Source organism: Hyperolius riggenbachi, chromosome 4, assembly GCF_040937935.1.
Source record: "Hyperolius riggenbachi isolate aHypRig1 chromosome 4, aHypRig1.pri, whole genome shotgun sequence".
Classification (NCBI taxonomy): Eukaryota; Metazoa; Chordata; class Amphibia; order Anura; family Hyperoliidae; genus Hyperolius; species Hyperolius riggenbachi.
The window spans coordinates 101,024,383-101,050,740 of record NC_090649.1 but is presented as its reverse complement, the minus strand read 5'-3'; the positions used below and the strand labels follow the sequence as shown (position 1 = coordinate 101,050,740).

At 43.7% G+C, this 26,358-nt stretch overlaps 1 protein-coding gene across 3 annotated transcripts in view; it reads left to right on the top strand.

Annotated features, from left to right (window-relative positions):
• Positions 1-26,358, top strand: part of TRAPPC12 (trafficking protein particle complex subunit 12) — a 232,474-nt gene that overhangs the window by 32,801 nt on the left and 173,315 nt on the right. The gene's annotated exons all lie outside the window — the stretch shown is intronic.

Sequence of the window (26,358 nt, the reverse complement as noted above, 5' to 3'; positions counted from 1 at the left end):
CCGCGCTGCCCTGCTTTTGTAGTAATACGGTCTGTAGTCTATATAGCTATCTGGTGAGGATTTTTTATTTAAGCAGAGTTACACTTCAATGCCATGTTGGGTCAGTCCAGTGCTCTTCTGTAGAGTGCATTTATACAGGGCTCTCCAGCGTACAGAAGTCAATATGAGTTCTGCTGCAGACATCCGCGGACATGGCAAGATGCTGTGCTTTGACAGGATTATTTCTTTGCCGTTGGATTTGTGTTGAAGCAGCTCTGATACTTTGCTTTCTCCCTTTTCATGTTTTTAGGAAGTGTGCTTGCAGGGATCCTGTGCCCTCCAGCAGGCCTTGCTGGGTTCCTCTGTATCCGCTCTGCATAGAGCAGGATGTACGCTGCATGTGCGCTGTATCCTCTCAGTAAGCCCACAGCTATAAAATATTAAAAGTGTTGCTGGGAGTCGTGAGTGCAGCTGAGTCCTCGGTGACCTGAATTCCATGTTTACCGTATTATGGCTAGGCGCACCGCTGTGAATAAACATCTTCCATTTATTTGTTCTACGCCCTATTTTTTTCCCTCTCATCTCGTGTGCCCGTAACCCCGCTGCGTTTTATGCACTCATTCATAATCTGCAGGCAAGTACAGCAGTTTCACGAGGGGGTCTTGAAATACAGCCGTCATTACTTCTTTGTGTGTTCCTCTGACTTTTCTGTTCGGCCTTATTAGGATTGCTGTCATTTTTAATGATTCAAGGCATGGAGATCTTGGTTATCAAATAGAGTTATTAGATCTCATTTTGAACAAATTGACCCTGATTTGCCATGTAATAAGGCATGTATTCCAGAGGCTGCCGTGCAAACTGGTGTCATTTCAGATCTTGTTACAGAGATACCTGGTAAGCTGGGCACAGGGAGGGGGGTAGATGAATTGGAGAGTATTTCCAGCGTAGAAAGGAAATCTCATTTCTTGGTGAATCTTCTACTTGTTGCCTTTTATGCTGGAGCTTTTCATAGTGATTTTTTTCTCACCAGAATGCCCAGCACTACCCACTGTTGTGGCCAAAGAGATGCAGAGCAAGTGGCACTCTGCTACTATACAGAACTTCTGTAGGAGAGTGTTGTCATTGATTATCATCATTTAAAGAACCAATGTTCTTAGGACCACATTCTTGAGGGCTCGTTTCCACTATTGCGGTGCAGAATCGCCTGGATTCCACCGCTGTTGAAATTGCATGAAATAGCATGCGGATGCGAATTTTTTCGCGTATTTTGCCGCGAATTTGCATGCGAATTCGCATAGGTGAGGGTATATGCGAATTTAACCATGTCACTGCCTGTTTGAAGTTGCATTGGTACCTATGCGAATTCGCTTGCGAATTCGCGTGGAAATTCGCATACCATAGCCGCATGCAAATTTCCTATTAAATACATTAGCGGCGATTCACATGCATTCCACTCGCAGGCGAATTCGTTGGCTCTTTTGTGCGTTTTTTACCGCTGAAAAAAACGCACCTCAACAACGCTACAGTGGAAACAGGCCCATCCACTTGCATTACATGTGCGAATCCGCATGCGTTGGATGCATGCGGATTCGCGATAGTGGAAACGAGCCCTAAATGTATCACAGTTGGTGACCTCTTTATTACTGGCATGTGCATCACTGTGGAATGTTTGTGTTCCGAAGTGAACAGAACCACCTGGTCTCCCAAGAGTGCTGTGGGACAGAAGGCAGCATAATTAAATAGCCTAGGCCAGTGATCTGCAAACTTGGCTCTCCAGCTGTTAAAGAGAATCTGTATTGTTAAAATCACACAAGAGTAAACATACCAGTGCGTTAGGGGACATCTATTACCCTCTGACCCTTCTGAGCTTGACAGGAAAGTATGTGGGTGATTAACACGCTGTCCGGGACATCATTCTGTATGACAAAGGCCTATACCCACCCCTTCCTGACTCAAGTTATAACCAATGGCATAAAACTTGGTATAAACCAATGGCTTCTCTCCAGGGTTAAAGAGAATCTGTATTGTTAAAATCGCACAAAAGTAAACATACCAGTGTGTTAGGGGACATCTCCTATTACCCTCTGTCACAATTTTGCCGCTCCTCGCCGCATTAAAAGTGGTTAAAAACAGTTTTAAAAAGTTTGTTTATAAACAAACAAAATGGCCACCAAAACAGGAAGTAGGTTCATGTACAGTATGTCCACACATAGAAAATACATCCATACACAAGCAGGCTGTATACAGAGTTCCTTTTGAATCTCAAGAGATCATTTGTGTGTTTCTTTCCCCTGCAGTTCTCATGCACTGAAGTTTCAGGCTGCTCTTTTCTTCCTGCAAACAGCTTTGCCTTTGTCTGTAATTCCTCAGTATGTGAAAGCCCAGCCAGCTCAGAGGACGATTTATCCAGCTTGTAAAAGATAAGAGAGAAGAGAGAAGCTGCTCTAATCTAAATAACACACAGGCGGTGTGCATAGAGGGGCCTGGAAGGGGGAGTTCATAGCAGAACCACAACACTGAAGAACTTGGCAGCCTTCCAGACACAGGCTGACAAGTCTGACAAGAGAGAGATAAGTTGATTTATTACAGAGATGGTGATAGTAGAACGTGCTGCAGTAAGCCAGAACACATTAGAATAGCTTTTGGAACTTTTGGATGATAAAAAAACAGGATGCAATTTTTGTTACGGGGTCTCTTTAAGGAACTATAAGTCCCACAATGCATTTGTCTTTATGAATCATGACTGTGGCTGTCAGACTCCTGAAATGCATTGTGGGACTTGTAGTTCCTTAACAGCTGGAGAGCCAAGTTAGCAGATCACTGCCCTAGGCTAAACATCACTGGGAGGGTTTAATACTGATATACAGCAATATATAGATCTAGGAAGTGTTTCTGATGTTAAAACCAGGAGAATTGATGTCAAATTGGGTATCCTTGTGTCATAGTCCAGTGTCCTCACTACTGCAATGGCACCCTCCTGTCTCTGTACACACGATCTGTACACACGATCTGTACACACGCACATTGCTGGCTGGGGGGGCACTGATGCCACTGCTGCTTGTTCTGACAGTTAGTCGCTTTGCCTAAAGGTGGCAAAACACCATACAATTTTTAAATATCGTTTCAATTCAAAAAATGCAATTAATGTTTGTGACTGATTGTAACAATTCGAAAATCTGACCAATGTACCACACACATGCTCTAATTTCCCCCAATTATGAAAAAAATAATTGCAAACTCAGGAAAAAATTGCTTTGGTTCGTACATCAAGAAATTGACTATCTACCACACACCATACAATTTTCATAAAACATGATCCGAAAAAATCCAACACTCCTTTTTTTTTTTTTTTTTTTTTTTTTTTTCTTCGTCTGTCAAGATTTTATTGAAAGAATGCAGAAAAATAATATAGTAATGCCGTAACCAAAACACTCCCGATCTTCTTTTATCAAGTTAAAACTGGAAATTCAATCAGATTTCTGAAACAAATGAAAACAAATGCTTTTGGTTTTTTGGGACAACCGATGCTAATTCTCGAATTGGTGTAAAATTGGATCTTTTATTTGTATGGAGTGTGGCCAACTTTAGCCTTGTGCTTCCGGCAAACCTGTTTTTTTCCTGCTACTACTGTGGGTGACCCGGCCTGTTCTGACCAGCTTTGATCTGATCTCTCAATTTACGTCTGCCTGAAACACTGATTCTGATTGCCTGTTTGCCGCCTGCCCTGGCTTGGGTTGTTACTGGCATCCGCCTGTGCTGCCTGTGCTGCCTCAACAGCCTCTCTTGATGTTATTTAGCATTGTTTGTATTTTTTTGTATTGTAATATTCCAGTTCCCCTGCAGGATTTCGCTAGTTAGCATGTCATACCCTGCACAGCAGCCATTTTGTAAATGATTTAGTTATGGAGTTGAGTCAGTACATGAGGTAACCCTGTTGTATAGAGAATAACCTGTATACCTCAACACAGCATATTTCCTCCTAAATACTGCATGTGTTTGAAGGACTCCCATCACCAAAATTACACAAATCAATTAACAAAAAATGACAAAATAGTCAACTTTATTCAAATACCAAAGTGCACATACCAATGATTCAACTCAAAACCATTTATAATGCAGGTAGTGTTCCACTCAGCATACTACATGCCTGCACACTGTCGCATACACATCTAAAGGTACCGGTGCCTAAGTATACAGGCCAGCCTCTTCAGAGTGGCAGAGACAGCGTGGAGCAGTTGCAACAATTCCCGTTTTGCCTAATAGGCATTTCCACAAGACCTGAAAACTCATGTGACCTTTAGGAAAATCTATGCTTGAGTCCGTCACCACCATAAACTGGAATGTCACGGCTGAAACAATTTCCAGTGTAGGAATGCATCCTTTCGCTATAGAGGGCTCAGTTGCGCTGTGTTTCAGGTGTAGCGATTCGCGGCAAATTGCACGCGCAAAAGTCCGCGATCGCACAAATCGTGGCACTTTGCGCGCACAAATGTCCGCGAACGCCACTTCACGTGCTAACTGTTTAGCACACCCGTGCTAAACAGTTTGCACGGCTTTGTGAATCAAGCCCACTGTGTAGTCATCCTAAAAAGTAATTCAGACGTATGCTCATAGTGCCTGATTTTGTAGCATCATATAACACCACTGTGATCAAAATAAGTTTAGAAGGGTGCAACCCACACCATAGAAAGGAAGCCAGTCCCGCTCACTCATGGGTTACACTTACTAGATGAACTCTTTCCCACTTGAGTATCATCCCTCCAAGATCTAGCCATATACAGTAGCTATCAGGGGATCTAGCGCTCAAAGGATAATCGCTTCATAGCAAATAAACCTTTTGAGAAAAATCGCTAAAAACGAATATGCTATAAACTAAAATTGTTAGAAATATTATGCTTACAATCCATCAGATGTAATATAGACACATCACAAGAAGCACAGGCGGTCCACCGCGGTCAGAACAGCGAGCGCGTCTCCTGCAGCTTATACCCATTACACCGTTCTCCTTCCTGGTTAGTAAAGCATCCAGCGTGTTTCCGGCCCCGTCCGAAGTCATAACACCTGGAAAGTGTATTACATTCTACTATATGTCGACTAGGGATGGTTAATTAATGCAAACTAGCATAGAGGCGCTAGTGTCCACCAGGAGAAAAGCGCAATATAAGTTTTTGTCTTTTTAGTGTGCTTAGAAGTGGCTATCATGTGTTCTGGAACCTGCGCTCACCATCCTGGAGCCATGTTGACATAACTGCTCCCAGTGCGTAGAGAGACGGATACTCTTAACCTCCCTGGCGGTCAATTAAAACCGCCAGGGGGCAGCGTAGCACTGTTTTGTTTTTGTTTTTTAAATCATGTAGCTAGCCTAGCGCTAGCTACATGATAGCCGCTGAGCAGCAGCATCCCCCCATCCTCTCTGATCGCCTCCCGGAGATCAGAGCAAGCAGGAAAGCCCGGTCAGAACGTGATTTCCTGCTTGGCTTCCACCACCATGGCGACGGTCGTCATTGACGTCGTGACGTCATCGGGAGTCCCGATCCACCCCTCAGTGCTGCCTGGCGCTGATAGGCCATGCTGCGCAGGGGGTCTGGGGGGGGGGGGGTGGCGCGGCGGATAGCGGCGAATCGGCGCGGAGCAGCGGCAATCGGGAAGAACACGCAGCTAGCAAAGTGCTAGCTGCATGTACAAAAAAAAATTATGCAAATCGGCCCAGCAGGGCCTGAGAACTCCTCCTGTGCGCATAGCCCACCCTGAGGTCGGGCTTACTGCCAGGGAGGCTAAAGCAGTGACATCAGTGCGGCTCCAATATGGTGAGCATGGGCACTCCAGTCAGTGTAAGGGAGGCAGAGATGATGGACAGGCTGCCCAGGGAAAAGGTTCAGCCAGCTTACTTGTGGTGACTAGTAGACCTGCAAACCCATCGGGATTTGCAGGTTCAGTGAAGGGCGGAGTTTAGGGTATCAGAACCTCTAGGCTTCTGAGATGTAATTGCAACAATGACGGCCTGTTCATTTTACAGAACAGAACTAATCCAACATGCATACAGCTGTTTTGGAGTTGTTGCTGCTCATTAGTGTGAGGGCTTGAACCCACTAGAAGTCTTTTCTAAGCGCTAGTGATTTGAAAAAGCTCTTGCTAATGCAATGCTATGGTGAGTTTTTATAAAATCACATCGCTCAAGTGGGATCACGCCCACACACCCATAGCATTACGTTAACAAGAGCTTTTGAAATCACAAAGCGCTCAGAAAAAGCGCTCCTAGTGGGTTCCAGGCCTGAGGCAACAGTCAGCTCATACATAGTAGTCAGTTGAGATGTTGTTGACAGTAACAGAAAGGCAGCATTAAAGGGGCACTACAGCAAAAAACTGTAAAATTTAAAATATGTGCAAACATATACAAATAAGGCCCCGTTCACACTTGCGGTTCGAGTCCGCAAGTGTCCGGGGGCCGCAAAGAGACCGTACGGGTCTCTGCGGTGGCCACAAGTTGCGGATCCGTAATGTATCAGTTCCGGCTACAATAAAGTAGCCGGAACTAGATACATTGCAGTGCCAGAAAGGCACCGCAAGCATGGGGGATACCGGCGTGTAGTCCGGGCCCCCCAAGTGGCATAGGACCGGTGCTGGAAGCATCCGGTCCTATTGCCAGTGTGATGAGAAACATCCGTTTCTCATTGCACAGCATGGCCGCATGTTCGGGTCAGATTCCGGCCTGGGTCCGCAGCCGCACGGGGACGTACGGCAAAAATGGATCATGTTGGAAAAAAAGCCGGATCGTCCCGGAGCTACGTTCCCGGATCGGATCCGGACGGTCGCACGAGTGTGAATGGATACATTGATTAACAATGTATCCATTCACCATCCGCTGTGTACGGAGCGTCCCGGGTCCGGGCCTAAGAAGTACATTTTTCTGGAGTAAAATGAGCCATACATTTTTCCTATGTGGCTGTCACAGTAGGTTGTAGAAATCTGACAGAAGTGGCAGGTTTTGGACTAGTCCATCTCTTCATAGGTGGTTTTTCAGCAAGGCTTTTATTCTTTCCTGAAAAAGGATTTAAACAATGATGCTGGCCAGCTTCCCTGCTCGCTACACTGTTTTTTGGCAGTTGGACAGAGCAACTGCCATTCACTAAGTGCTTTTGAAAATAAATATATCACTGAGAATCCCCTATAAAGAGATGGACTAGTCCAAAACCTGTCACTTCTGTCAGATTTCTACTATCTACTGTGAGTGACAGCAACATAGGAGAAAAGTAATTTATGGCTCATTTTACTCCCCAAAAAATGTACTTCTTATTTGTATATGTTTGCATATATTTTAAATTTTACAGTTTTTCGCTGTAGTGGGTCTGTGATGGAGTGGAGCTTCGGCAGGACCTAGTTCCACCTGTTGCTCGGGTGCAGCGGGAATGATCTCAGCATCTTGAAGGTTACTCTTTAGCATAAGGGGAAGGTTGTTTTATCAGTAATGTATGTCTTTTTAAGCACTGCCACTGTTGCCATAACTCGTGCAGTTTGAGCTCACTGTTAGTTGCTGGTGGCAAGTTGACAATTTTAGTACGTTGAATTAGAAGAAGACTTGTGCAGAACCGATCCATGTTTATGGCACATTTAAAGGGGCACTACAGCGAAAAACTGTAAAATTTAAAATATGTGCAAACATATACAAATAAGAAGTACATTTTTTTCCGGAGTAAAATGAGCCATAAATTACTTTTCTCCTATGTGGCTGTCACTTACAGTAGGTTGTAGAAAGCTGACAGAAGTGACAGGTTTTGGACTAGTCCATCTCTTCATAGTGGATTTTCACCAAGGCTTTTATTCTTTATAAAGATATTCCTGAAAAAGGATTTAAAGAGGAACTCCAGTGAAAATAATGTAATAAAAAAAGTGCTTCATTTTTACCATAATTATGTATAAATGATTTAGGCAGTGTTTGCTCATTGTAAAATCTTTCCTCTCCCAGATTCACATTCTGACATGTATTACATGGTGACATTTTTACTGTGGGCAGGTAATAGAGCTGCTCCTAGCTGTTTTGGCTGTTGCAGACAGCTATAAACAGCCATTTCCTGTCTGTGAACATTGTTACATTGTGGCAGTTTGCCCAGAGTACCGTATGGTACCAGAGCCTCTTGTGGGAGGGGTTTCATCACAAAATCAGTCATACAGCGCCCCCTGATGGTCTGTTTGTGATAATCATTATATTTCTCATGTAAAAGGGGGTATCAGCTACTGATTGGGATAAAGTTCAATTCTTGGTTGGCGTTTCTCTTTAAGCAATGATGCTGGCCAGCTTTCCTGCTCCCTACACCGTTTTATGACAGTTGGACAGAGCAACTGCCATTCACCAAGTGCTTTTGAAAATAAATATATCACTGAGAATCCCCTATAAACAGATGGACTAGTCCAAAACTTGTCTCTTCTGTCAGATTTCTACTACCTACTATAAGTGACAGCAACATAGGAGAAAAGTAATGTAAGGCTCATTTTACTCTGGAAAAAAATGTACCGGTACTTCTTATTTGTATATGTTTGCACATATTTTAAATTTTACAGTTTTTCGCTGTAGTGCCCCTTTAAGGAAACCCTAAAAAACCCAGCCCTCTGCAACCTCCTTGTGCCCACACCGTGACGCCGAAACTAAGCAGTACAGGGGACCGGAGGACCGTTCAGTGATGGCTGGGGCACGTGGGGGCTGGACCCAAGGTGAAAATAGACTGATGACATAAACAATTGTATTTATCCTTTTTTTTTTTTTTTGTAAGATATCCCATATTTTTATTTTATATTTGAACATTGGTAAAATTAATGTGTCGTTGTCTCTGCTCAGTGGCAGCCTATTTAGTATCCCTAAATGAAAATACGCAAACTATTGACCTCTTTCTATCTCTCCCTGCTCTCAGAAGCTGTATTCTGCCAGGAAAACTTTTATGGTTTTAATTTGCTTATCGGTGATGTTTACCGAGAAGTCAGAAGCTGTCACTTTCATGCCTAAAAATTAACTCTTTCAGGCAGCAAAATAAGTAAAAACAGCCTGGTTATTAAATGTTTTGCACTGTACATATACAGGTTTACCTCCTCATGTCACATTTTATCTCGGGTACACTTTGTGTAGCTCAATGGTATTATCTTATTTTTCTATCCATGCTCAATGTGTAAAATAAGCATACGGAACAGCCATTCTCACGCCAAGCCCTGTGTCTCTATAAGAGGGTTACATAAAGAGCAGTGAGAAGGCGACTCCCACTCTCCAGGCACTAAGGAACTAGGCTATCTGGGGTATTTGAAGATCAAAGAAAATGTGATTCCTCCAGCTAGGCCACTTGGAAGCATTTACTTTTTGCATCAGTGATAAGTTGTGTCCTCAGTTGTACCTAGCCTGCAATGTTAATTGCAATTATGGTTCGCTGCGTTGCTTACATTTGGCACCAGGTGACAATGCATTTGTTAGGACTCTGCAAGCAGCAGCACATTGGTATGATAATCGGTGGTGTGGCAGTGGAGGGATTAGGATTAAAGAGGTGGATTGAGGGATGTGGGGAACATGCTAGGTAGGTGTGAGAGGCTTGCTAGGTAGGTGTTTTTTTTCCTACAGGTATTAGTTTTATTTTCCTGAAGATCTGTCCAGAAGCAGCATGCAGATTTGGGAAGGAAAAGCTACACTTGGGAGCAAGTCCAGGCATGCCTATAAAAAAGGCACTGGATAATTTGGGCGCAGGTAACGCTGAAAAGCCGACTCACCCTTTTCTTGCACATTTTCTGGCTATTTTCAATACTATTCCACCCACTGACAAGCTAATTGTTAGAGGGAGACGTAATTCGAATTCCAGCAGTTTCTGTAGGCAGAATTACGCCATTCATATAGTAATTTGGACTGGCTATTTCCGGCACCCAAATTACTGATTACATTTCGGCCACCTAAATTACCTGTTATGAAGTCCAGTTCGAATTATTTGCTTAGCACTGAGTCCTTCCTTACATGAGGGGAGGTCACTTTGATGACCTCATTAGAATTCTTTTTAATTGGCAAGAGGCAGGGGAGCAACTAAGCTACCATATATCCTATTTAACTGCAGTGGCGGAAAGTGAGGTCTCAGTGCTAGCAGTGCTTCCTCAAACAATTGCAGATAATGGAGCTTGCTTTCACGTAATCAACTATGTATGTATTTAGCTATTTTCCTAGTTCAGCCTTAAACCTGGAGAGAAGCCATTGGTTTATACCAAGTTTTATGCCATTGGATATAACTCGAGTCAGGAAGGGGTGGGTATAGGCCTTTGTCATACAGAATGATGTCCCGGACAGCGTGTTAATCACCCACATATTTTCCTGTCAAGCTCAGAAGGGTCAGACGTTGGGTTATAGCTGAGCAAGCAACAGACAGTTCAAGCCGAGTGCTGAAACGCTTCTAAAGATCTAATAGAAAGGCTTGGTGCTTTCCTTTCTCTAGACGGGAAAATCCCTGCCATGGGTTAATAAATGCATTTTCCTGAGCGGTTCCAACCTTCTGTAGCAACGTAATTTATGATGGAGAAAGAATGTCATAGCTGGTGGAGGAGGACGTTTTAATCACTTTAATGGTGTCACATGTAGAGTTAATGGACCCCTTTGAGTCTTTGTTTCTGGGGAGGAATGGCGCACCGGTACGATTAGCGGCGCCTGTGGAAAATGCTGCGTTTTTGTCTGTGCCATAAAAGTTCTTTTATTGCTATCTTCTTATTCTAGTTTTTATTCAGTTGTAGAAAAGGTACCGGTACATTTTTTTGTTTCTGGGGATGTGATTTTTGGCACTTTGTTTTTATGTCAAATATTATTTTTAGATTTTGTTTTGTACACAGGCGTGATACATGAGCGCTGAGGGACTTCCTCTGTCAGCAATGAGGAAATAATGACTTTTATAGATAAATGTTATTTTCATTATTTAGGGAGAATAGACGGCAAAGATAAAGTGGGGTAGGGTTAGTAGCTAACCAGGGCTATGGAGTCGGTACAAAAATCCTCCGACTCCTCAAGTTAGGATTCCACCAACTCCGACTCCTCAACTCCGACTCCTCTAATTTGCATATTACCATCTTGTTGATTGAAAGTATGTAACATAAAATGCATCTCTTAACCTCTTGACGACCAGCTAACGCCGATTGGCGTAAACTGGTCGTCTGCGGGTTACCATGGAAATGGCCGCTCGATCGAGCGGCCTTTCCATGTCAGTTCACGGAGGGTGTCTCCGTGAACAGCCGGAGAGCCGCCGCTCGCGGCTCGCCGGCAATATGTAAACAGGCGGGGAAGAAATCCCCGCTGTTTACATCATACGGCGCTGCTGCGTTGCTGCGCAGCAGCGCCGTAAGGCAGATCGGCGATCCCCGGCCTCTGATTGGCCGGGGATCGCCGCATTCTCATTCGCCGGCATCTGTTGTAGGCGGCGCAGGACGGACCTCCGTCCTGCGCTTCCCATAGGAGGAAGGGAAACGCCGGAGGGGGACGGAGGCGAAAAATGGCTGCGGAGGGGGGCTTTGAGGAGCCCCCCCCCCCCCCCCCCCCGCCGAACGAACAGAGCCGGCGGCGATCAGACCCCCCCAGCAGGACATCCCCCCTAGTGGGGAAAAAAGGGGGGTAGTCTGATCGCCCTGGCTCACTCCTGATCGGTGCTGCGGGCTGGAGAGCCCAAGCAGCACCGATCATTGCAGGAAGCCCTGGTCGGCAAGTGGTTAACTGGCAATGCTTAGTAATTTTAAGACAACTGAACTGAGAGAGATATGGAGGCTGCCATATTTTGTTACCTTTCAAACCATACCAGTTACCTGGCTATCCAGCTGATCTTCTGCCTCTAATACTTTTAATCATAGACTTAGGCCTTGTTCAAATCATACGCGCTTCAGTGCGCATTTAGAAGCGCGTATGACGTGGTAACATGCAAGAACGACATTAATGTATAGACAGCCCTTACCCCATTATGACATGAAAAAAGTTTGCTTAAAGGGAACCTGAACTGCGTAAAATTATTTAAAATAAACACACGATGTTGCTGCAAATAAATATTACATACTTTTCTCACCATCAGTTCCTCTCAAAAGCTCACCATTTTCTTCTTTCAGTGATCCCTTCCAGTTCTGACAACATTTTGTCAGAACAGAAATAAACCAGTTGCTGTCAGTAATATATCAGTTGCTGTCAGTTACAACTGAATGTGTAAGGTAATGTCCATGTTTCCCTATGGCTCAAGTGGGCGATATTACAGTTTAACAGTGTGCTGACCAGGAAGCTGTTATGGGGTAATGGCCATTTTCAAAATGGAGGACAGAGAATTCCATTGATCACAGTGGACAAACAGGATGCAGGAGAGGAGAAAGAGATTGATGAGTAGACTACCCAGGAGGTAAGTATGACCTGTATACGTTTATTTTGACTTTCAATTTTCAGTTCAGGTTCTCTTTAAGGTTTTGGCAAATTTATTACAAATTTAAAAACCGGGGGCGTGGCTTGGCGATGGCCGCGACAGGACGTGTTTAGGCAGCGCTCTGTCTCATATGCATCCCCGCCGCCTCTTACCAACATCTTGCAGCCTTAACCGAGCACCATGGGGAAAGACAAAAAGGCGAAAGGCGAGGGAGAAGCCCCTGGCACGGATATTGGTTCTTTCTTCCGCTGCACAGGGTCCGGCTCAAGCAGGCGGAATGATGAGGCAGCCGTCATTACTCCTTCCCACTCAGAGGGGCCATACCTCTCCTTCACGTAATACCTCTCCTTCACCATACCTCTCCTTCACATAAGTCAAGCCGTACTCAATCTTCCTCTCCGGAGGGATCAGAAGGAGAGGACAAGGGTGAAGAAGAGGAATTGGATATTAAGGCCTTACTGCACTCTATTCCATCCAAACTGGGTTTTGAGGCCCTGGCACTTCGTATACAGACAGCGTACAAGCGCGACATAGAAGAGGTTAGAACTGACATGCATGAAGTGGGAAGCAAGGTAGGCATCCTAGAGCAGAACCAGGACATTTTAAAGGAGGAACTTGGAAAGCTGATGGATAAAGCACAAAAGCAAGATCTAAGTTTGCATGAGCACATGTTGAAAATGGATGACCTAGAAAATAGAAGTTGTTGCAATAACGTACGTAATAGAGGATTACCTGAAGCAACTAGATGGGAAGATCTAATGCCATCATTTCAAGGGATCTTTCGATTACTATTTGGGAGAGGTGATAACTTTGAAATTGCTATTGATAGGGCCCACAGAGCATTTGGTCCGCGTCGCACCAATACTCCCAGAGACCTGATATGCAGACTCCATTCATACTCTATGGGCTCTATTCATAAAAAAGTTGTTGCGAGAAAACTCCTGGAGGGAAAATACCGCAGCGGTATTTTACACTTTTGGGTGGTCATTCAAAGAAATCTTGAAAGCTGCGATGCAAGGGCGGAGATCTCCCGCTGAAAGCTGGCGGTAAGCTGTCGGAAGGCATGCGGAAACACTTCAGCCGGCAGAGTCCCTCCGTGCACTGCTCTCTCTGGGAGGTCTGTCCCATTCACTTGTATGTAATCCGCAAAATCAGAGGAAGCGGTATTTCCCGTCCACATACCGCTTCCTCTAATCTTTATGAATGGCCATTTTGTTACTTTTTTCTAGATAAATCTAGAAAAACACTGGAGAAGGCGGAAATTTCTCGCTCTGCTGGGGGATTGTAGATTTTCATGCGGGAACAGCTTTTTTGAATGCCCACTTTGCTAAATGGACGGGAAAATCCGCTGTTTTGAGCGGAAAACTTGCGGTAAGGTTTTATGAATAGAGCCCTATCAAAGAAGAAATTATGATGGCGACTAGAGAGAAAAGGTCTGTGAAGTTTGATGGAGCTACACTTTTATTTTTGCAGACCTCTCTAAATACACGCTGCAGCTTAGAAAAGCTACTAGCCCACTACATAAAGCAATAACGACTGCGGTCGGGCTATACTAGTGGGGATTCCCGTTCCGCTTGCAGATAAAAAAGATGGCAGATGAATCATCTCTTTTCAAGGGCCTCAGGGTCTCCCAAAATTACAAGAGTTCCTTTCTGTTGAAGATGTTCATCTTCCTGAATGGCCATGCTCAGAGGCTATCCTTCCGCTTCCATAAAGAGAGAGATGGCAGAAAGTTGGTCAAGCTGAATCTCGGCGACAACAAAGATCACCCTCTGGAGATGGATGATTCCACAAAAATGCACTTTATACCATAAGGCGTATCTCTTTTTCTTTTTGTTGTGTTCAGTTTTTCTGTTTGTTCTTCTTTATTCTTCCATAAGTAATAATGCAGGTGCTCGGGATGGGTTTCCTATATTAATCACTTTTAGTTCCACGCTGCCTTACTTGGAAATATTTTTGATGAGGAAGGTTTTTCCTGGATGATTTTTTTGTACTATATTTTATAACTCTGCTGTTTAGTCAACGCTATGATATTATATATGCCATATCACATATGCTACATGGCTATTATGAACAGATCGTTTTTTCTTCCCTGTCAATTCTGGTGGATGGGGGAACTGACTGATCCATGACTTTAATTTCTATAGAATGTCAGCTGTAAGGTTATTTGTGAATCTATCCTAACCTCTTTACTTCTGCAGGTGTTATGCTGGCTACACACAATGCGATTTCGCGTTCGATCGACTGGTCGATCGATTGTTTCCGACATGTTCGATCGGGTATCGATCAATACAGCCGTCGATTTTCTCAGGTTAAAGGATACCTGAAGTGACGTGACATGATGAGATAGACATATGTATGAACAGTTCCTTGCACACAAATTACTATGGTGTTCCTTTTTTTCTTTCTCTGCCTGAAAGAGTTAAATATCAGGTATGTAAGTGGCTGACTCAGTCCTGACTCAGACAGGAAGTGACTACAGTGTGACCCTCACTGATAGGAAATTCTCCTTTTTATCTCTTTCTTGCTCTCAGAAGCTATTTTCTGCTAGGAAAGTGTTTTATAGTTGGAATTTCATATCAGTGAGGGTCACACTGTAGTCACTTCCTCATTCAGGAATGAGTCAATCAGCCACTTACATACCTGATATTTAACTCTTTCACGCAGAGAAAGAAAAAAAGGAAAACAGCATAGTTATGTGTGTGCTAGGCACTGTACATACACATGTCTATTTAATCATGTCACTTCGGGTATCCTTTAAGTATGCAATATTGACGGCTGTATCGATCGAACATGTCAGAAATGATCGATCGAGCGGGAAATCGCATCGTGTGTACCCAGCATTAAACTCCCCCACGGTGTCGGAATGGGAGTTGCACTATTCATACGTTTTCTTAAACTCGATTGAATTCGATTTGCCATTGTGTTGCAATGGCAAATCGAATTGAATTGAATCGAATCCTGATCGGACATGTCGGATTTAATCGGATCGTAAGTAGAATTGTAATCGAATCGTATCGTGTAGATTGGGCTTAAAATGGTTCACCCACAAATGCGTCATGAGAGGGGTTTTGATCCAAATAGGTGCTGAACCCAAAGAAGAAATGGCATCTCCTATACTTCCCTTGTTGTCGGAAATCCATAGGCTGGAACAGATACATAAGAGGCTGCTCACAGCTCAAGCTCTTAACGATTTACAAGACTCATTCAAACGATTACTTGTGCAATCTAGAGTGGATAATTTGAGATATAAAGGTAAATTATATGAGTCTGCTAATAAATGTGGACGTCTGTTGGACTTTTCTCTATGACAAAAAGAGCATCCACCTTCATCCCATTCTTAACACTCAGAAATGTAAGGTCCATTCTACAGAGGAGATAGCCAAAGTGTTCCGTTCATATTATACTTCTATATATAATTTAGATGTAAGAGATCCGCCTTCAGGACACCTAGAAAGTTTTCTATCGCAAAATAAATTACCAACACTAACTAAAGACCAATTAGACATGTTGAATGAGCCCCTTACGGAGGATGAGTTTTCCGTGTCTGTAGATGCTTTAAAATCAGATAGATCGGCAGGCCCCTGACTGGTTCTCAGCAGAAGATTTTAAAATGTTTAAAGGACAACTAGCATCATTATTTTTCTCAGCTTTCAATGACGTTTAGACAGGGGCAAGTCTTCCTGCTGAAGCTAAAATGGCACATATCTCTGTCTTATTCAAACCTGGGAAAGACCCACTTCACAACACTAATTATCGCCTAATATACTTTATCAATGTAAAGCTCAAGATTTTTTCAAAAATTCTAGCGAATCGTCTGTTACCTGTTATTCCTAACATTATACACCCCGATCAGGTCGGCTTTGAACCTGGTTGGGAACCTAGAGACAACACTATCAAGACACTCTTATTATCTAATTATGCTCAATCTTCCAACACCCCGGCTCTCCTGTCATAGACGCAGAGAAAGCCTTTGATAGGCTTTCTTAGCGCTTCTTAAAGGGTCTTATGACTCAATTAGGTTTGCCCCCTGGCTCTATTTTTTATTTTTATCAAGTTTTTGCTTTAGATGAGGCCCCCACTGCTAAGTTAAAAGTTAATGGTCAGCTATCTGAAACCCTGGAAATTAGTAATGGAACCCATGAGGGCTGCCCTCTTTCTCCTTTATTATATATATATTATCTATAGAACATTTGGCTATCGCCCTTAGAAACAATGTTAATGTACATGGTATAACAATCGGTCGTGATAACCATAAGCTTTCCATCTTTGCAGATGATTTGTTACTGTTCATTATCGACCCTGTAACGTCTCGTCCCAATGTGATAGATATCTTGCACACTTTTGGTAATTTGAGCAACTTTACAATTAATGCTTCTAAATGTGAAGTACTCAATTTATCACTCCCCCCTAATATCACAATGCTTTACAAAAAGCTTTTCCCTTCATATTACTTACCTGGGTCTGAAAATTCTGAAGGATCCTTCTCTTTTATTGAAAGAGAACTGTTTGTCCTTGCTAAATAGATTCTCAGAAGTTCTGCAAAGATGGGAAGGTATGCTTCACTCTTGGATAGGTCGCATCAACGTTATCGAGATGAATGTGATGCCTAGGTTGTTGTACCCCCTTCAGGCACTGCCCTATTCATTTTCCTGAATCTTTTTTTCAGAAAGTGAACTCCATGTGGTGTAAGTATGTATGGAGGAATCGCCACCCTAGACTGGCTAAAAGCATACTCCACAGGGTCAGAGAATCAGGAGGGCTTGCCTTACCCCATCCTAAATCATACCAAATCGCAGTACATCTAACACAAATTAAAGATTGGGTGGTTGGCTCACGTCAATGGGTACAAATAGAAAATAGTCTGCTAAACAAAGGACTCAAATCCTCAACTTGGATACACCCTTCAGATAGCCGTCACTTTTGTAAAAATTGGCCTCAGATCACATGGTTGACATTACGTATATATGGGATCGTATTCTAACTCATCATAGAGTATCTTCATACATGGGACCCCTGACACCGGTCTGGAAAAAGTTCTCTTTTCTTCCTGGATTCAATACTACCTTTGTAGTAAGAAAATATCTCAGATTCACTGACAAGAATTGTATTGTACAATTCAAGAATTGATGCCCAGGGGAATAATTCCCACTAGACAGGAACTAATGGAAAGAGGGAATATTCCCAATATACCACAGTTTGAATATTTACAGTTGGTGCATCTCTTAAAGTGAACCTCCAGACTAAAAATCTACTCAGCAGCACTGAAAGGGCTTGGTGTTTCTTTAACAGGTACACAGCATCAGAACTTTGTTTTTCATACCCAAGCCTAATTTTTAGAGGCTTATAAGCTAAGCTCAGACCCATCAAAGAAAACTGCCCGTGCATTTTTTCCCCTGATGCTGTGCAAAGCATGATGGGATTTCTGATGTTGTTATCATTGCCTAGCAGCTGGGAGGGGTGATCAGGACACAGGACAGTTGGAACTGTGTCTAATGCTCCCTGTCACCTCCTTTCAACCAAAAAGATGGCTGCCCTCATGAAATCACAAACCTTGTCCTGTTCTTTTAAAACAGGGTGGATACGAGATTATATTACTTGGTGGCTGAATAGAGTACTGGTTAAGGGCTCTGCCTTTGACATGGGAGACCAGGGTTCGAATCCTGGCTACGGTCAGTACTTATTCAGTAAGGAGTTCAAGGCAAGACTCCCTAACACTGCAGGGTGGCCTCCTGAGCGCGTCCCAGTGGCTGCAGCTCTTGAGCGCTTTGAGTCCGACAGGAGAAAAGCGCTATATAAATGTTCGGATTATTATATTATTATTACTTATTTATTTTAATTAACATAACTAATGTAACTTAATGACAGTATGTTTGTTTAGGCTGAAGTTCATCTTTAAGACAGTGCCTGAGTCAAAATTTGCCAAGGGTATAAATAATTATGGGCAGCACTGTACATATTCCACCCAGTCATGTCATTGCTTGTTTGTGGTACAGGGGCTGCAAACAGGATAGAGAGGGATATGGAGCGGTCCCTTAACAAGTAAGAGGGCTATGGGTGAGCAGTAAGGTTGCTCAGAGGCAGCATCCCTTGAATTCTAGTACTATTCTGTCACTTAAGTGGTCTCAACTTGATTTAACGCTCCACAATCTCTTAATATTTTCTCATGTCAAAGAGTATTTGCCACACTGCCAGGGTGCCAGTGGATGAGAGCACTGGTGATCCCATGACAGGTGGTTTATAAAAACTTTGTCTTTACCACTTGCGTACCAGCAATCTCTGGCCCCTTAATGGGGGCTTACCGACATCTCACTCTGCACAGACCCGCCGCTCTTGCCTTTCACCTGTCGCTGAAGCCCACTAGCTCTGCCATCGCTATCACAGCAGAGACGATGTCATTGGCTCCTAACCGGCTTACGGAGCTCTGCTGGTATAGAAATGGCAGAGCGAGTGGCCTGCAGCGACGGGAGAGTGGTGCGATTGGCGGTAGCTGCGGGTCCGTGCAGTGCAGTAATTGAAATCTACACCGGGGCAGGGATAAGCAGCCATAAACTGAGTAGATTTTAATTACCACGGTCCGGAAGCGGTTAAAGGGGATCTGACGGGAAAGGAATATGGAGGCTCCAATGCACAAGAGAAGTATCCATATAGGCAATGATACAAAATAGAAAAACAATAGTCCACCAGCCTCAGATTTCTAAAGCAAATTCTTTGGGGAGTCCTATTAGGATGAGGGGTCCATCACACCTCTCAGTATATACAGTCCTAGAAGCACAACACATTCCATACAGGACTCGATCCTCCAAGGATGTAATATCCAATATTGTGTTTTATTCCATGATAGCGGATATAAAAGTATACAAAAATAGCACGACGTTTCGGGCAGTGGCCCTTTCTCAAGTGCTTAAACTTCTGACATGATCATACTACATATATAGACATAAATAACACACCACACCCAAGGCATTGGGGGGCGGGCACATGCTTAAAAGATACTTAACCCTTTCCAGGGCACAGAGTGGCTATACCTGTCAAAGGAAACATCTGAGACTATAGTCTTCATTAAGGCCATTAGGTGATTGTGTCCCCAGTCGCTCCATCCAAAAAGTTTCTCATCTGAGGAGGGTGTTCCTATGGGGCCTACCTTCCTGGAATTTAACCACCTCCAATATCTGCCACCTGAGCTGACTGACATTATGTCTATGCTCAAAGAAATGGCGTGCAAGGGGGGACACTCTATTGCTATCTAAATCACCTTCTCTAGCTTTCTTGAGTACCTGAATGTTGCTCTTGTGCTCATTGAGCCTGGTTTTAACTTCCCTAGTGGATTGCCCCACATATCCTAGGCCACAAGGGCACTTGATGTAATATACCACACCCTTAGTATCACATGTGGCGTAGTCTTTTAATGAGATGGGGACCCCTGTGCGTGGATGGCGTACTTCAGTCCCTTTAATAATATTACAATGTTGACAGTGTAAACACGGGAATGTCCCCACCTTGGGGGGCCCCAAAAATCGTTGGGTCAACCCCACGGATTTACCAATATCAGATTTCACAAGGTGGTCCCTAAGAGATTTTCCTTTCCTGTAGACAAATCTAGGTGGCACTCTACAGATCGCAGCGACTTGGGGATCAGTCTCAATCACAGGCCAAAACTTCAACATCACGTCTCTTAACAGTGCTGATTCTCTACAATAGGTAGTAATAAAATACACCTCATCAGTTTGATCATGCTCTGACATCCTATACTCCCTCAATGTTTCCCTATCTAATTGTGATACCTCAGATGTTAACTCCTCACATCTCTTCCTGCTATATCCCCTTTTCACAAAATCCTCAGTGAGGAGCCGTGCCTGCTTCCGATACAACTCATCGGTAGAGGTAATCCTCCTAGCTCTTACGTATTGGCTTTTCGGTAGTCCGTTCACTAATGGCTTAGGGTGACAGCTGCTGGCTAAAAGAAATCCATTTTTATCTGTATCTTTTCTATATAAATCGGTTTCAAAACCATGTTCACCTTTCCTAATTTCCACATCCAGAAAATGTATGCTGCGGTCACCATATTCCATCTTGAACTGAAGGGTGTTATGTTATAGAGTGGCGCATTGGACCTATTCGAGAAATTGGTCCTTAAGGAAACCACGAAAAAAATTGGCGCAGAAACGTAGAAAACAATATAATTTAACACGTCAAGAGAATGAGGCCCTTAATAAATTGAAGGGGGACAAGTCGATCATAATAAAAAAAAGCTGATAAAGGGGGGGGGGGGGGGGCAATTGTGGTTCAGGACCGGAGGGATTACATTGAGGAAATTCAACGCCAACTCAGTGATGTCACAATGTATAGACAGTTACCACGGGATCCCACCATACAGTTTAAATCAGAGATTGATTCACTGTTGGAGGAGGCTGCAGACATGGACGTTATAAGTAGAGAACTTTTGGCAGCCTTAAAAAGGACAGTCCTAGGATACCGGTATTTTATACATTACCGAAGGTCCACAAAGACCTTACGCACCCCCCTGGAAGACCGATAGTGTCGGCAGTCAATTCCCTTCTTGAACCTTTGGGCATCTATGTGGACACTTGCTTGCAACCGATTGTTAGGGCAGATGAAAGGTGTCTTAAGGACACTACACATTTTCTCAATACTCTCAGTTTGATAAACAGTAGAGATGTGAATTTTTTAGTAACTATGGACGTAGTTAATTTATATAACAACATTGTGCATAGCGAGGCATTGATAGCAGTCCAAGAGCGCCTGAAAAAGGACAGTAGGGTTAATAATGAAATGTTGGTATTCATTATGACATTGCTTGAATTTAGTTTGTCGCACTCATACTTCAGGTTTGGAGATGATTTTTATCTGCAGGTCCTCGGGGTGCCGATGGGGGCCCCTTATGCCCCTACAGTTGCTAATATTGTCATGTCTGATTTTGAATCCACACATTTTTTGGTTGTGGGGGCCCCCAGCGGCATCCGGGGATACTGTAGATTCATTGATGATATATTTTTCGGTTGGACAGGGACAGAGAGTGAGCTGGGCTTGTTTTTTGATGCTCTCAATCAGAAACATAACACCCTTCAGTTCAAGATGGAATATGGTGACCGCAGCATACATTTTCTGGATGTGGAAATTAGGAAAGGTGAACATGGTTTTGAAACCGATTTATATAGAAAAGATACAGATAAAAATGGATTTCTTTTAGCCAGCAGCTGTCACCCTAAGCCATTAGTGAACGGACTACCGAAAAGCCAATACGTAAGAGCTAGGAGGATTACCTCTACCGATGAGTTGTATCGGAAGCAGGCACGGCTCCTCACTGAGGATTTTGTGAAAAGGGGATATAGCAGGAAGAGATGTGAGGAGTTAACATCTGAGGTATCACAATTAGATAGGGAAACATTGAGGGAGTATAGGATGTCAGAGCATGATCAAACTGATGAGGTGTATTTTATTACTACCTATTGTAGAGAATCAGCACTGTTAAGAGACGTGATGTTGAAGTTTTGGCCTGTGATTGAGACTGATCCCCAAGTCGCTGCGATCTGTAGAGTGCCACCTAGATTTGTCTACAGGAAAGGAAAATCTCTTAGGGACCACCTTGTGAGATCTGATATTGGTAAATCCGTGGGGTTGACCTAACAATTTTTGGGGCCCCCCAAGGTGGGGACATTCCCGTGTTTACACTGTCAACATTGTAATATTATTATTAAAGGGACTGAAGTACGCCATCCACGCACAGGGGTCCCCATCTCATTAAAAGACTATGCCACATGTGATACTAAGGGTGTGGTATATTACATCAAGTGCCCTTGTGGCCTAGGATATGTGGGGCAATCCACTAGGGAAGTTAAAACCAGGCTCAATGAGCACAAGAGCAACATTCAGGTACTCAAGAAAGCTAGAGAAGGTGATTTAGATAGCAATAGAGTGTCCCCCCTTGCACGTCATTTCTTTGAGCATAGACATAATGTCAGTCAGCTCAGGTGGCAGATATTGGAGGTGGTTAAATTCCGGGAAGGTAGGCCCCATAGGAACACCCTCCTCAGACGAGAAACTTTTTGGATGGAGCGACTGGGGACACAATCACCTAATGGCCTTAATGAAGACTATAGTCTCAGATGTTTCCTTTGACAGGTATAGCCACTCTGTGCCCTGGAAAGGGTTAAGTATCTTTTAAGCATGTGCCCGCCCCCCAATGCCTTGGGTGTGGTGTGTTATTTATGTCTATATATGTAGTATGATCATGTCAGAAGTTTAAGCACTTGAGAAAGGGCCACTGCCCGAAACGTCGTGCTATTTTTGTATACTTTTATATCCGCTATCATGGAATAAAACACAATATTGGATATTACATCCTTGGAGGGTCGAGTCCTGTATGGAATGTGTTGTGCTTCTAGGAATGATACAAAATAACAATCTCATAAGGTCCAAACATATAGTGAAGTTTATAAGGGGAACGTATCCCAAAAATCCGTCTATAACCTATACAGGGATACAGTGATTACAACACATCCACTAGAACAATGCTAATAAACATTGCTTATTCTGCAAATATGATGGTCCAAACGCTGGGAAGATAAAGATACAGTATAATCTCGTTGTAGTAATCTCCAAGGGACCAGGAAAAGTGGTTTACTATATCAGAAATTGTCCTAGAAATGGCCCAGCATGCCCCGGTACATTCTTTGCTGCAAAGGACCAACTGTCCTCCCATTGGAGGTACAGTACAAGCAATTGCACGGTTGGTGGACTACAAGGTTAAGTATACCTTAGGGCTGCATAGCCAGGCTGGACAAATGACTGGCAGAGTATCCAGGGCTCCTTAAAATTTGCAGCCGTCCTACAAAACTTTCTGCTCACATTTGATCCAATCATGAAGCCTATTTTCAAAATACAGTCAACCATGATAAGCCTCTCGCATCTGTAATGTCATTGGCTCCAATACCTCTGCTGGCTGGACTTAGCACTCTCCTCTCCTGGTGGCCATACACTGGTGGATTTGCCATCAGACCGACCAACAGATCCCTCTCTGATCGAATCTGATCAGAGAGGGGTCGTATGGCTGCCTTTACTGCAAACAGATTGTGAATCGATTTCAGCATCACAATCTGTGGAGCTGCCTGATCCGGCCGGCGTGAGTCCCCACTGTCACCGCTATCTTCTTCTCCGCTGGGTTCCGGACCGGATGGCTTCACTTCTTTCTGTCCAGGGAAGTTTAAACAGTAGAGGGCGCTCTACTGTTTAAACTTCCTGCCGAGACAAGAAGTGAAGCCAGCCGGTCCGAAACCCAGCAGAGGAGGAGCAGCGGGACAGAGGGGGACTCGTGCCGGCCGGATCAGGTAATGTATTGTCGCTAGCGTTGGTCGTCGAGCATTCGAACTCCGGACCCGCCGGCAGTCGAGCTAAATCTTCCGCACGGATCGATCGACGGGAACGATTTATTTCGGGCGGAAATCGATCATTCTGTCAGCGTTTGCGCAACGAATTCACAGCAGATTCGATCACAGTGATCGAATCTGCTGTATATCGGCGGGAAATCGTGTAAGTGTATGGGCCCCTTTAGTTTTGCAGTGAGGAGGCCCACGCTGATCTGCATTACAATTGAAAGTAGCCTGTACTGCACTCCACATGCTACCAGGAGCATTATTGCTAACCAGGGAAGAGGTACCCGGGACTGCGTAAAGACTGATGTTATCAGACCTCAATTTACTTGCAACCAGCCTGAAAAGATCAGCAGACCATGGGTTTCACACTGATATGATTCATGCACCGCCCACTGTTTGCTATATCCAGAGTCAGCATCACGTAGGGGCCAAAAAACATGTTAACTATAACAAAAGTTTTATTATGTCAGAGTTTACTATATCAGGCGTTGCTCCCATAGATGGAGATTGGCTGGAACCTGAAGAGGTAATTTGATATCCAAATATTTACTATACCAGAGTTTATTATAACGAGATTATACTGATCGATTGATATCGACTTACCCTGTTGCCGAAGTGGAAAAGTGTGTTATCCCCCGGGGTTGTGGCGAATTACACACTCTTCCACATCGGCAACAGGGTCTTTGGTGGTCTGTCACATACATGTTGATGCTGTTAGTGATCGCAGCCTAATTATTGGCAACAATATATACCAGTAGTACTTTCAGGGGCTTTATTCTCCTTGGCAATTGATTGGTTTTTTGTTCCTTCTGCCACAGTCAGTCATCTTTTTCTTCCCAACGTGCTTTGGACCATCACATTTGCAGATTCAGCTACGTATTGTTCTAGCAGGTGTGTTTTAATCACTGAATCCCCATATATTTTATTGCCTTTTAATTTTTTTTCTGGGATTTTTGGCATATGTTACCCTAATAAATGTTACTATTTGTTTGGACCTATGGCCCGGTTAACACTGGCGTTAAAAAATCGGTCCGTTCGCTGATCGGAACGGTGCAAATGGATCCAGTGTTGACCTCCGTTCAAATGGATCCGTTCCACACAATCCGCTGAACAGGCTGCAACTTTGTTTCTGCAGCATTTTTTCCGGACTGCTGAGCCCCGCCCAGCGGAATGGAAACGGAAGCTGAAGTGCTGCATTGGGGGTTATGAGAAAATAGAAGGTTTCTTCAAACTAGTAAAGAAATGGACCGTTCTAGACAACTAAATCCAATTTGAGGGTGGGGGCCGGGGGGGGGGAAGATGTGGGGATAAGGAACGGAAGCGGCAGAATGGCAGTGGAGTGAAAACTGATCTGATTGACCTGTGATAAGATCCATTTTCACTGAACCATTTGCCACTTATTTGCAAGTTTGAACCGGGCCTTATAATGTTATTATTCGGAATCATTGCCTATATGGATATTTTTCTTGTATGTTGGTGTTAGTTTGCATCCATGGCAATCACCTCATTGATGGGTTTTTGCTTTTTTGTATGTACAAGGATTAGACGGTGAGCTCCTCTGAGGACAGTCAGTGACGACTATGTACCCTGTAAAGCACTGCAGAAGATGTCAGCGCTGTATAAATACTAAATGATTATGGATGACAAGTGTGATAGCACCAGTGGATAGTGACGTGCTGCGATCTCCCCTGGAGTATACAGGGAGTTGCATCCAAAACAGTTGTCAGGATCCGCACCATCTAAAATTCTTCTTTTTATTTATAGTCCAGTAAAAACGGCATGAAAAATCAGTGTGCCGGGTCGCCGGTAGTGTGTTCTGATGCCATCTGATGAAAGAACTATGTTCTGAAACGCCGTGCGTCATGGCGACCCGGCACACTGATTTTTCATGCCTTTTTTACTGAGCTATAAATAAAAAGAATTTTAGATGGTGAGGATCTTGACAACTTATTTCATTAAATACTAAATAACAAATAATAATTGTCAAGGATTGAAATTGATAATGTGTCATCTAGCAGGAATAAAAGTAAAAATGGGACAACAGGTTATTAATATTTAGTATTTCTATAGCGCCAACATCTTCTGCAGCGCTGTACAGAGTATACCGTCTTATCACTTAACTGTCCCTCAGAGGGGCTCACAATCTAATCCCTACCATAGTCATGTGTCGTGTAGTGTGTGGATCAAAGTCTAGGGGCAATTTGAGGGAGAAGCCAATTAACTATTCTGTATGTTTTTTGGAATGTGGGAGGAAACCAGAGTGCCCAGAGGAAACCCGCGCAGACACGGGGAGAACATACAAGCTCCATGCAGATAGTGCCCTGGCAGGGGTTCAAACCGGGGACCCAGCACTGCAAGGCGAGGGCGCTAACCACTACGCCACCGTGCTGGTTTTGAATAGACTCGGCACCAAGTAGTTAGAAAGAGGACAGCTGTATTGTTAATCTTGTTACAGGCACACTTAGCAATCATTGACAGTGTTCCCTTAGAACTCTGTGCACAGAGAAGCAGAAACATAAAGCTGTCTACAGTGTGTGCCTATTGTAACCCTGAGTAAAATGTGAGCTATTAACGTCTCTGCAAATGAAGGGGGA